Raw genomic sequence first — 13,005 nt, 5'->3', positions numbered from 1 at the left:
AGCATGTGACGGGCAAGGATCGGCCTGGGTGTGTTTTGAGTGGCTGGGACGTGGTTGAGAAGAAAATGGCTAGGGGTCAGGGGAAGGTCATAAGATGTGACCTCACGCACCAACCTGTGAACCATCTCCCAGAAAGGCTGGATATTGGGGCAGGACCACCAGATGTGAAGCATGGATCCGGTTTCCTGACGGCACCTCCAACAGGTGTCAGGAACCCCAGGTTGAAATTTATGAATTCTATCTGGCGTCCTGTACCAACGCGTTAGGATTTTATATCCATTTTCCTGGGTGGTGACGTTAATAGAGGCCCGGTGAACCGAGCGGCACATAGTTTCCCAATCCTTTTCAGAAAGGGAGAGTTGGAGGTCACGGGACCAGGCTCGCGCAAAGGGGGCCAGAGCGACTGGACGAGCGTCTAGTAGGTGGCTATAGAGTTCCGAAATCAAGTGTCGCTGTGGTTTGGCGCGGATGCTGATAGCTTCCAAAGGGGTCGGGGGTCTCGACCAATCGCTAGAGGTAGCTGAGGTAGGAAGAAAGTGTCGAATCTGGAAATAGGACCAGAGAGGAAGAGTGTATGGTGCTATGGAGCGATTAATCTCTTCCCAGGAGAGAAGATTTCCATCTTTGAAAAAACAATGAGCAAGTATTTCCTGATGAGGCCAATTGTGTCGAAGGAAATTAAGTGAATTGCCGGGTGGAAATGCGGAATTCATCCTCAAAGAGGTCAAGGGGCCAACCCGCGGGTTGATCCGGAGCTTTTTGCGCCACTTGTCGTGGACCAGGAGCGGAGGTCCAATTAGGGGGTGACATTTAAGAGATGGGGGAACGGAAGAGAAGGGCATCCAAGCCAGTAAATGAAGTGGGATTTCTGAAAAGGAATTTTCAAGATTCACAACCAGTTTGCTGGAGGAGTGAAGATTCCAGTCCAGAAGTCTGGTCAGGATGCATGCCTTGTGATAGGTCTGCAAGTCCGGGAGGCCCAGGCCGCCTTTGTGTTTAGGGGCCGTCAGGCGGGTGAGTTTGATCCTGGGAGGTTTCCCATCCCACAAAAATTTAGAACAGGTAGTCCGAAGGGTCGTGAAGAATGAAGCCGGGAGTTGAATGGGAGCCGCCTGGAATACATACAACAGTCTGGGAAGGATAGACATCTTGAGTAGGGCGGCCCTGCCAAACCAAGAAACGCGTATATTCTTCCAAGCCCTTAGGTCGCTGCAAATAGACGTCAGTAAGGGTTTATAATTGGTGTCAAAGAGGGATTCAAGGCGGCGGGGTATGTGTATGCCCAGATAGGGGATGGACGCTGGTGCCCATATGAAAGGGAAGTTAGTTTTGCATCTCTGCAGGTCCACATTAGGTAGAGTGACATTCAGGGCCATGGATTTGGAGTAATTAACTTTAAGATTTGAGAGGGAGTGAAAGAGTGCAAGGTCTTGAAGCAAGTTTGGCAGGGAGACGTGTGGGTGGGAAAGAAAAAGTAGCATATCATCCGCGAATGCCGCTACCTTGTGAGTGGTGTCACCTATCGGGATTCCACGTATGTTGGGGTTCGAGCGGATCATATTTAAAAAGGGTTCCAGAGAGAGTACAAAGAGGATGGGGGACAGGGGGCAGCCCTGTCGTGTACCATTGGAAAGGTGAAAGGCGTTCGACAGGTGGCCATTAACCCGTACTCGGGCTACCTGATTGGTGTATAGAGCGCGTATACTCAGTAGCATTCTCTCTCGCAATCCCATGGATGTCAGCATAGAGGAGAGATAGTCCCAGGCCACTCTGTCGAACGCCTTTTCAGCGTCCAGGGAGAGAAAGAAACCGGGGAGGTTATGGGAGGTAAGCCAGTGGTGAACGTTAAGTGCCCTAGTGGTGTTGTCCCGCGCCTCCCTCCCCGGGATGAACCCAACTTGGTCCAAAGAAACCAGGGAAGGAAGGAGCGGGACAAGCCGGTTGGCCAAAATCTTGGCATAAAGTTTGGCATCTACATTTAGAAGGGAGATAGGACGATAGCTGGAAACTAGCGTCTCGTCCTTACCTTCCTTAGGGATCACTGTAATGTAGGCTTCTAAAAGCGACGTGGATTGATGCTGGGATTCTGCAAGACTCCTAAAGGCTCTAACAAAGTGAGGTTTGAGTATGTCCTCAAAGGCCCGAAAATATAGGAGGGGAAGACCATCAGGTCCAGGTGCTTTGCCCGGCTTCATCTCGCGTAGAGCTCTAGTGAGCTCTTCGGTGGTGATGGGAGATTCAAGAGCTTCTGCGTCTTGGGTAGATAGGGGGGATAAGCCATGAGATTTGAAAAAATTCTCGAGTTGAGATGTTCTTGATGCAGTCTGGGTAAGACTACCAGGAGCTGGGGAGAGGTTGTATAGGCCCTTATAAAATTCCTCGAATTGACGGGCGATAGTCTCATTAGAGGAGTGGAGATTGCCCGCCGAATCTCTGATGGTATAGATGGAGGCGAGATTAGTTTTAGGGCGGGAGGCCCGGGCTAGCAGACGACCACTTTTATTACCCTGCTCGTAAAACACTTTACGGCTAAGGACAAGTCTACGATGTGCTTGGAGGCCTAATAGGTCTTTCAAGCGCGAACGGGTCTCAAATAGTTCCGACGCGGCCGTTTGGGCATGGGAGCGCTTGTGTGCCGTCTCGAGGACGGTAAGTCGGGAATATAGGTCTTGAAGTTCGCGTTGGCGTTCTTTTTTCAGGGATGCTGCTATTGCTAGGAGTTCGCCTCTAATTACGCACTTATGTGCTTCCCATTGAACAAGAGGTGTGGTGTCCGGAGTGTCGTTAATCTCGAAGTATTCCCTAAGTTTAGACTGCAGGCTGGAGAGAACTGGCCCATCCTTGAGGAGCGAGGGGTTCAATCTCCACGTTTTGGACTTAGTGACAAGTTCAGGGAATCGGAGCGTCATGGTTATAGGACTATGATCTGAGAGGATCCTAGGTTCAATAGTGGCACCCGAAAGGAATGGTAGGTCTGTTTGTGAGAGAAAAATGTAGTAGATTCTTGAAAATTTGGAGTGGGGGGCGGAGAAGAATGTGTAGTCCCTATCGTTAGGGAATAGCGTCCTCCAGGAATCATGAAGATGCAAGGATCGAAGTTGAAGGTGAATTTGGCGCAGTGCCCGGAATGGCAGCACTGAGGCACCGGTCGATGAATCTAGGAGGGGATTGAAAGGGGCGTTAAAATCTCCCCCAAATATCAAGAGTCCGGTAGTGAAGTCTGCAAGTTCCTGGCATACTGTTCGGAAAAAAGGTACTTGTTTGGTATTTGGCGCGTATATATTGGCTAGGGTCACTGGTCGAGAGTTAAGGTGGCCTTTAACAAAGAGGAATCTGCCCTCTGGATCCGATCTAACGTCCAGAGGCTTGAAGTCGACTTGTTTAGCAAGTAAGATAGAAACTCCACGCGATTTGGAGCCTTCAGAAGTAGCATGAAATGCTGTAGGGAAGTGCTTATTAGAGAAGGAAAGCGGATCACCCGTTTTGAAGTGAGTTTCCTGCACTAATACTATTTGGGCCCGCAAACGTGAGGCTTCGGCCAGAAATTGTGAGCGCTTTTCAGGAACGTTCAATCCCTGGGCATTGGACGAAAGAATCTTGATAGTGCGTTGCGTTTTGGTTATGGCAGGGGCAGGCATGATGACGTCCACTCAAAAAGGGAGACAAATCAGGGAGTATGAGAGGGTGTAACAGAGGGGGAGAGGAACGAGGCAGAGGGGGGAAGAGATAAAAAGGGGTGATAAGGGATAAGGGGGAGAGGAGATATGTAGGGGGGACCAGAAGGGAGACAAGGGGAGAGAGGGAAAGAGGAGAATGGGGGGAAAATGTGAGGAGGGTCGGGAAGGAGGAGGCTGGAGAAAACACAAGGAAAAGGAGAGCAAATAAGGTCCCCTAGCTTCCCTCTATCAGCAAATCGGAATGACCAGCCGCTAGAGGAGGGGTAGGGGGGAAAGACACAAAGTGTCGCAGGTCAACAGACAGTATAAACTGCTGTTGAGGTGGGGAACAATAGTCTGGATACGATCCCAAGTTAGGCATGGGACGGCTCCGCACTGGGGATCAGCAGAGCGTGTGTAGTAAATGGCGGTGGGTGCCGCAATCAGTGAGACTGAGAGGGTCATTAGATATATTAAAGTGGTAGCCTGAGGTGGGTAATACCGAATACCCAACAATAAACAAGTTTCAAACAGTGTATAAAGAAAAAAAAAAAAAAAACCTGAAGTGTAGTACAGCGTAAACACAGGGGAGAGAGCTGGTAACAATAGCTGTAACAGATAGGTTGTATCCTGGGAAGAGGACAACAAGGTCAACATCTTAACTTGCCTGTGCATGAAGTAAACAATTAACGAATTAACGGTAGGTACTCTCGGTCCGATTCAGTCCCCTGTCCCCGTTTATATGGCCTAATGGGAAGTCAGGGTCGGTCTGTGTCAGTCTCTGGAGTGGTGTCTGAAGGGGAATTGTTGGTGTCCACAAGCTTAGTTAAAGAAGGGGGGAGAAGTCGGTTTGGGAGGGAGATTGTAGGTATTCCGGGAGGTAAGGAGGGCGATTATATCGTGGGGAGCAGCATCAGTCTGGTCGGGCGGTATGAGTTGTATAGGTAGGGGGGGTAGTCACAGGAAGCCGTAGGATGAGAGGGGGAGTGGGGAATGAGGGTCCTGGGGAGGAGTTATGGTCGTCATTAATGAGGAGGAGGGAGGGGGATTAGGAGAGACCGCGACCAACAGTTCAGTGTCCAGAGCTACTCATCATACCATAAATAACATTCCTATGAAATACAGCACCTCAATCTCTTTTGTCATCAAGATGTGGTCGTAGCAAGAATACATGCAAAGTTTAGGCAGTTTGAGGCAACTCAAAGCAACTCATCTCCCTTTCCCCCCATGTAATAGTAAATACTGACAAAATAAAGGCGGCATAGGCTAATGACAAGACAGCATGTAGGTTAAACATTAAACAACTAGAATAATCGTAAGGGGAAACCTGTAGCAGCCAGTGGTGATGTATGGAGAATGCCATCCATGGGGCTCGCAGTGAGCACCGAGGTCCGTGGAGCAATGTCAGGTAGGTTGGTAGTTCTGAGTCCCCAGAGGCGCTGAATCGAGATGATAAAACCTGTGGAGAGTCAAGGGGAGAGGAAAACAAGGGGGGATATCGGGGGGAGTGGGGATCAGTGACACATCCGTGGGCGATGTATAGGAGGGGTCGGATGACCAAGAAGGGGGGGAGGGGGGTGGAATGTGGACATCAGAGTCTATGGAGCAGTCTAAATCAGTAAGGGTGTCGGCTGCCAACTGACAGAGGAAAATGGATCAGAAGGGGCAGCGAGGACTGGGGGTTGTAGCTGGATAGATTCACAATAACAAAGTCCAGAGCAGGGGGGTATGAGGAGTATGGGGGGGTAGGACCAAGGGGGGAATGGGACAAGAGTACCTTTAAGGAAGTTTCAGTCAGGCATCAGCGATCAGCTAGAGAGTTCAGAGCTTCAACTTCTCCCGTTGGCGGGCTGGCAATCGAAGAGGACTTGAGCGACGATCATCTCTGGAGCGCATGGGAGTAGCATCGTGGTGCGAGTGGCGTCTTCTGCGTTGTCTGCTTCTCTGTGCTTTAGGGGTATTGGAGGCGGTAACTGAGATCCAGGGGTCTGGTGTGTAGAACTCTCCATACCAGTCGGGCAGGTCCATCACAGGAATGTCAAAGGCATCGCAGAAAGCAGGTATGTCATCAGGGATTTTTAAGGATGCGGACCTGCCCCGAAAGGTGGCAAAGAGGCAAAATGGAAAGCGCCACCTGTACGTGATACCTCTGGTGCGGAGAGCTTCTAGTAGGGGGCGTAGGGCTCTGCGATTTTGCAGAGTGATGGGCGAGAGGTCCTGGAAGAGTTTCAGCTCAGTCCCCTCAAACTGTACACGATCCCGGCCCCTCGCTTTTCTGAGAATTGCTTCTTTAAGGGGGTAACTCACCAGGCAGCAGATCACATTGCGTGGTGGATCGGAGTCTCCCGCTCGGGGGCGCAGGGCCCGGTGTGCTCTCTCGAAATCGATCGGGGTGTCCGCCGGTCTCTCGAGGAGGTCGTTGAAGATCGTTGTTAGCGAGGTGGTCAAGTCGGGGGGTTCCACAGACTCCGGGAGGCCCCGCAAGCGGATATTATGCCTCCTTCCCCGATTGTCCAGATCCTCAAGGTGGCGGTTTATCTCGATGAGGTGGGATGTGTACAGGTCCGTGCCCCTCTGGAGCTGCTTGATGGCGGCCGCATGAGTGGCAGAGGCCTTCTCTGTGACGTCCAATCTGGCGGTCACTGAGCGTAGTTCTGCAGTGAGTTCCGATATAGCAGAGCCCAAGGTGGATTTAATGTCCGCGGCCACATTTTGAAGATCCGTGAGGCTCGGAAGGGGTACTGCGGTGGTCGGCTGAGCCTGGGATCCGGAGGCGATAGAGGGTTGCGCCATAGGGGAGCTGGGCGCGGGAGCCGGGGAGGCCGCACGCTGGCTGTTCTTCTGCGTGCGGAAGATGGCTGGGATGTTTCCCGTGAGTTGGGTCTCCTGATCAGGCATCGCCCGGCTGGCTGAGGCACTGCGACCCGATCTGAGCATGATTTGGAGGTTGAGGGCACCCGAAAAAGCGTTTAGTAGATCCCCAGTGCGTGGAGCCGAGCTAACATGCGGCCATTCGAGTCCGGTGCCAAGCCACGCCCCCCCTTATACATTTATTATAATATTATTATAAGTATTTCCACTCCTAATTTTGATATGATTGTTAAGCAGTATTAAAAAGAACAGAGAGCTTAGAAAAAAAAAAAGATCACTTCTGTTGAACTATCACCCACTGGCTCTTTAACTTTTCTGCATCTTCCATTTGAATTAGGAATTACAATTTGGCTTCCAACACCACCCATCTTTCATATTTTATTATGCCCTATAAAAGAAGTGGTTATCAATCAGAGCTCTCAAATGCCAAGCGATTATTCCACCAACCCTTCTCTCTTAATTCATGACAGTAATATTTTCATATGCAGAATCTCTGAACATTTGCATAACGTCCTGTGATTCATGTAATAAAACTGACTCTAGAAGAGCACCAGTCTAAATATAACAGAGCACCGAGCATGGAAAGTGGAAATGCAGGACTGGGAATAGAAAATCATTTGTGTTTTGCTATCAGGAGATTACATTGCTATTTTATCTTTATATGCCAGTGAGACAGTAAGAAGCTTTACCTTGAAATGCAGCCCTACAAATTATTACATTAAAGACGGTTTTCAGAGAAAAACACGTTGATCTTATTTGCATTGGTTAATAAGAAGTGAGAAAGTATCTATAGGTAATAATCATTCCAAAATGTACCTAATGTGTTTTTTTTTTATCTTTTTCAATACTTGGAAATGTTTTGGCTTGTTTGAATAAAGCAAAGTTATACAGGATGCCAAAATGATGACCTTTCATTAAAGAAGCACTGTGCCTAAAAAACATGTCCTTTAATTAGCCTTGTCCTTGCACACTGAAGAAAAAGGTAAATTATATTTATTTTCTGAGCAATGTGTTTGGCACAAAGTGTCTTGCAGCTTTCTTGGTATATTGTCATATTTATTATTTGTGAAAGGGCAGTGTTCCCTGATGCCCTTTGATGGTACTATTTGAGGATAGTTATGGATTTTTTCAGTCTTGTATAGATTTGGATAGTATTTAGAGCTTCTGTTAAATGTTTACTGTTATCTATGGTATGTTCCCATCAAGGAGTTTTCCCTTTAGTTTCTGTCCTACAGACAGGTAGTTATGGAAATCTTACCAAAATGGAAGGAAATCCTGTCTCTGGCAATTGTCACCAAAAGAGGTGTTGTGGAGCAAAAAAACAGCAAGCAAACCATATTGTCATTGAAGAGGACTTAACCACTTTAAGACCAGAAGATTTTCCTGCTTAATGACCAGGCCCTGTTTTGCCTATTCATCTCAAGGCCTGTGGAGAGGCAGCTCTTTATGACTGCTAAGATCCGGTGTGTCATCACGGCACAATGGCCGGATATGACAACTATAAGGCCTGGTCATTTACTGCGCATGCGCAGAAATGCCGGCGCAATTAGAAGGCCAACAGCTGTGACTCCTTCCAAAGGACCACCCACCCGCTCACGGACCAGCAGCAACACACAGTGGTCAAAAACGTTCCCCGCATCCATAGGCATAGGAAACCTAGCATCACAGCTGGTAATGTTGCAGGTACCGTTTTAATCAGAACCCATTACCCTATAGCACAAAAACTATTTCCAGTGCTCTATTGTTGATATCAGTGGGAGGAATAGCACCCCATCATTGGTATCAGTGGGAAGAATAGCACCCCATCATTGGTATCAGTGGGAGGAATAGCACCCTATCATTGGTATCAGTGGGAGGAACGGCACCCCATCATTAGTTTTATTGGGAGGAGTAGCACCCTATCATTGGTATCAGTGGGAGGAATAGCACCCCATCATTGGTTTTAGTGGGAGGAGTAGCACCCTATCATTGGTATCAGTGTGAGGAAGTGTGCCCCACCACAGGTGTCAGTGTGAGATTTGGTGCCCCATCATTGATGTCAGTTGTGGATGGAATAGTGCCCCAAGGGCTGGATAGAGGCAATCAAAGGGCCACATTTGGCCCCCGGGCCGCAGTTTGGAGCCAACTGTCCTTAAAAGACAGATGGAAAATGTGGAATGCTCTCCAGCTTCTCTATGCTGTCCTCTAAGGACTGAACAAATGGAATCCAGCAGGATGGTTTTCCGAAGTCCCTCTCAGCTGCCTTATTCTATTAAAAGTTTTTTTTTTTTTTAATCATGTATTCCTTTAGAGGCTGTGTTGCAATGCAGAGTATTCCTCCTTGTGATGTCCCTGGCTGACACATATCAATGTACACTTTTACAAGTACACCATGGATCTTCTAATAACTTTCTAAAGTTTTTATTCAAAGTGATCACATCACAGCAGAAGTTTGCATTTTTTTAGGAGCATGCAGCACCCTTTTGTCAGGCATTGAATAAAAACTTTTGGACATTTTTAGCAGGGATTGACCGATTATCGGCAAAGCTGATATATCGTGGGCCGATATGCACTTTCCCCGATATATCGGAATTGGCTCCCGAGGTTACCAATATTGCTGATATTTCGGAAAGTGCTTGTACCGGTATGATGCCTGCAGCTAGAGGCATCACCCCGGTACCGGCGTCCATAGCCGACGGTCGGCTGTCTTGTAATGACAACCGATGCAGCTGAGTAGCCGCTTGGCTGTCATTACAAGGAACAGCAGGGGACGTCCCTCCCCCCGCCGCCTTCCGCGGCTCGCCTGGGTCTCCCATCCCACCCGGAGACCCGGGCAACCAGCCTGCACGGCCGCCGAAGAGAAGACCTGATCAAAGCCGCATTCAGCTCTGATTGGGTCGCCGTGTAAAAACCCGGAAGTAATGTCATGACATCACTTCCGGGTATTGTCTAGCGCCAAATTAAAAAAAGTACATCATTCAAAACAGCCAAACTTGGCATTTTGAATGCTTTTAAGTGCAGAGGAGGGGTTTGGGGTCTTTTAGACCCCCCCAGATCCCTCCACAAGAGTACCTGTCAAAAAAAAACAAAAAAGCATTTTTTTTTTAATGTACGAAAATATCGGCCAGTATTGTCCGATACCAATATGCCATGACCAAAATATCGGTATCGGCAATATAAAAACGATATCAGTCGATCACTAATTTTTCGATCCATGGTGTGCTTGTGAAAATGAAAATTGATATGTGATGTTACCAATTTCTGCAGCACCTATTTATTTCTCAGTCGATTCCAGGAATGTGTGTGATGTGAATATTGATAGTTATGCTGCCACATATGTCTCTCTTTTGGTAGCAATCCCATAGAGGCAAATTAAGGGGGCCATTTTGGGATTTTCTGAAGTCCATTAAAACAGAATGCATTCAAGTGACAGATAACAGTCTGTGTGGAAATATTCTGCCACATAACAGGTGAAAATGTAAGTTTTTCAAAATAAAACAGATTTGCTAAATATTTACATCACCAGTAGTATAGCAAATAATTAAAAAAAGGCAAATCACCAGAAAAGGGGTCCCCATAGGCAACGTATCCCGTCCACTGCTTTGATGGCAACTGAAATATTTTGGATTTGGAGGTTTGGAGACGGCAGCACATGTTTGTTTTATGCATTTGTGTTTGCACTGAAAAGATATATGATTACTTGTGGATGTACGCTTGTATTATTTTTATTAGTATCGTTTTTTTATATGTTTTAATTTAATTTTTTCTTACTCCAAAATTGATTGTGTCTCTGTGTTTGGGTAATTAAGTAGTAAAACACTTTTTAATATTTGATATTTACAACAGTTTTATAAGTGCTGTATTATATTGTGAGTTTGGCTTGTATTTTAGATCTAAGTAATATGGCTGCTGATAATTTTATATGTTAGATTAAAGGGTTAGATAGGAGTCATAGAATAATATTGTATTTGTTTAAAGACCTTGAACAAGAACATTTCAATTTATATCCTGTCCCATAGACATGATAGTAATTATAGTGATGATAGGGAATGAGTGGAAATCTTCCCTAAAAAGAGAGGAAATTCAACCTGTCGCCAGAATAGGTATAACCATTGGCAGATAATTTTTATAATGTTTCTATGGCAACTGTAATCTATTTGCATTTCATTGACATTTTTTCCCAGTGGCAATGGTCACCATAAAAAATAGAGCAGGTAAATAAACTGAGTGAAGGCAGAGACAACATTAGGCTCCATGCATGCTAGCAGCCTTAAAAAAACACCAGAAAAATGCTGGAACAAAAATGCTCATATTTAGCGTTTTTGTTCCTGCCTTTAGCACTTTTTATTCCGGCATTTAGTAGCGACCAGCGGGTTGTTAAGGAGCGAGTTTTGCTCCTAGAAGCTAAAGCTTCAAAAACGCTTCTAGACTAAAATAGTGTGCATGGACTCCTAGGATAACACTAAATGCTCAAAAGCATCTGCTAGGAGTGTTGTTTAAACTGGTGTGCACGGAGCCTAAAAAAAAAAAAAAAAAAAAAAAAAGAAACTTGCAAAGATCCACAAACTTTTATCAAAAACTAGAAAAAAAAAAATTTGGTTGGGGCTTAGTCTATGCACTGTAAGTGCTGTTATGCTTTAACCACTTTGCTGTCTTACGTCCAGGCCACTTTTTGCGATTCGGCAAGGTGCGAATTTAACTGACAATTGCGCGGTCATGCAACGCCGTACCCAAACGAAATTTACGTCCTTTTTTTTTCCACAAACAGAGCTTTCTTTTGGTGGTATTTGATCACCTCTTTGCTTTTTATTTTTTGCGATATTAATAAAAAAATGTGAAAATTTTGAAAAAATAACAATATTTTTCTACTTTGACAGTTAAAAAATATCCAATATATTAAATTTTTGTCATATATTTAGGCCAAAATGTATTTAGCTACATGTCTTTGACAAAAAAATTGTCAATGAGCATATTTTTATCCGCTTTAAGACCGGAAGATTTTACCCCCTTCCTGACCAGGTCATATTTTGCAATTCGGCACTGTGTTACTTTAACAGACAATTGTGTGGTCGTGCAATGCTGTACCCAAATTAAATGTATGTCCTTTTTTCCCCCACAAATAGAGCTTTCATTTGGTGGTATTTGATCACCTGTGCGATTTTTACTTTTTGCGCTATATACAAAAAAAGAGCGACAATTTTGAAAAAATAACAATATTTTTCACATTTTTTTATATGAAATTCCCCCCAAAAAAATGTAAAAATCAAATTTTTTTAACTTTTTTTGCCAATTTGTTTTCTGCTACATATTTTTGGTAAAAAAAATCGCAATAAGCGTATTTTGATTGGTTTGCGCAAAAGTTATCGCAGCTACTAACTACGGGAAATTTATGTCATTTTTATTGTTTTTTTTTTTAACTAGTAATGGTGGCGATCTGGCGGGGATCTGCGATTTTTTTTGCGGGACTGCGACATTGCGGCGGACAGATCGAACCCTTGACTGACATTTTTGACACTTTTGGGGGTACCAGTGACATTACTACAGTAATCAGTGCTATAAATATGCACTGTTACTGTAAAAATGATACTGGCAGGGAAGGGGTTAATTTTTATTGGTGATCAAGGGGACTGTGTGACACAGGGACAGATCGCAGGTTCAGCTATGCTGAATCCTGCAATCTGACCCTGGCTGTCACTTAGGAGATCCGTCCGCTTTGTTTACACAAGCGGGTGGATCTCCACACTCGATCCCCGACGATTGGGGAAGAGCAGCGGTGATCACCGCCGCTCCTCCCCTTGCCCGACTCCCGCTTTAACTGAATACCGCGGGAGTGAGCCTCCAGCGGCGCGCGTTCCGCCCACAAGGGGAGGAGTCATCTACGTCGCTGGATGGAATCAAACCACTTTGCTGCAGTAGCACCAATGTGAGCGGTCGGCAAGTGGTTAAAATGCAAAAAAAAAAGTACAAAAGGACTGCCAGACTAGTACTGGCATAGTTAATATGCCAGTACTTTTTATTATAAAATGATTATTATTATACAGGATTTATATAGTGCCAACAGTTTGAGAAGTGCTTTACAATACAAAGGGAGATGATACAGTTACAAAATAACTCAAGACAAGAGGGTCAGATGGGTCCTGCTAAAATTAGTAATGCACTCACAATTAAGAACATGTAAGTAGGCACTCATATTTAGCACACCCTCAGTAGATGTTGGTGGTCCAGTGGAATTTCGATCAGCATGTAGCAGTCCCCTCTCTACAGAAGTTGATCATTTCTTTGACTTCTGTTGAAGGGACATGTTGGAAAATTGGAGCAGTGGCTGCAGTCATTCAGATAAAGCTGCCGATAATGCCCCATACACACGTGCAGATTATCTGCAGACTTTTGTCTGCAGACTTACCTTTTCTATGTAGTGCAAGGGCCAGCCGGATTGCATACAAATTGAAAGTGTTTAGGTTTGACCTCATATTATATGGTTTTGGTAAGTCTGCAGACA

This window comes from Pelophylax lessonae, assembly GCF_965119305.1.
Source record: "Pelophylax lessonae genome assembly, chromosome: 9".
Lineage (NCBI taxonomy): Eukaryota > Metazoa > Chordata > Amphibia > Anura > Ranidae > Pelophylax > Pelophylax lessonae.
Note: the sequence above shows the minus strand (reverse complement) of the source record.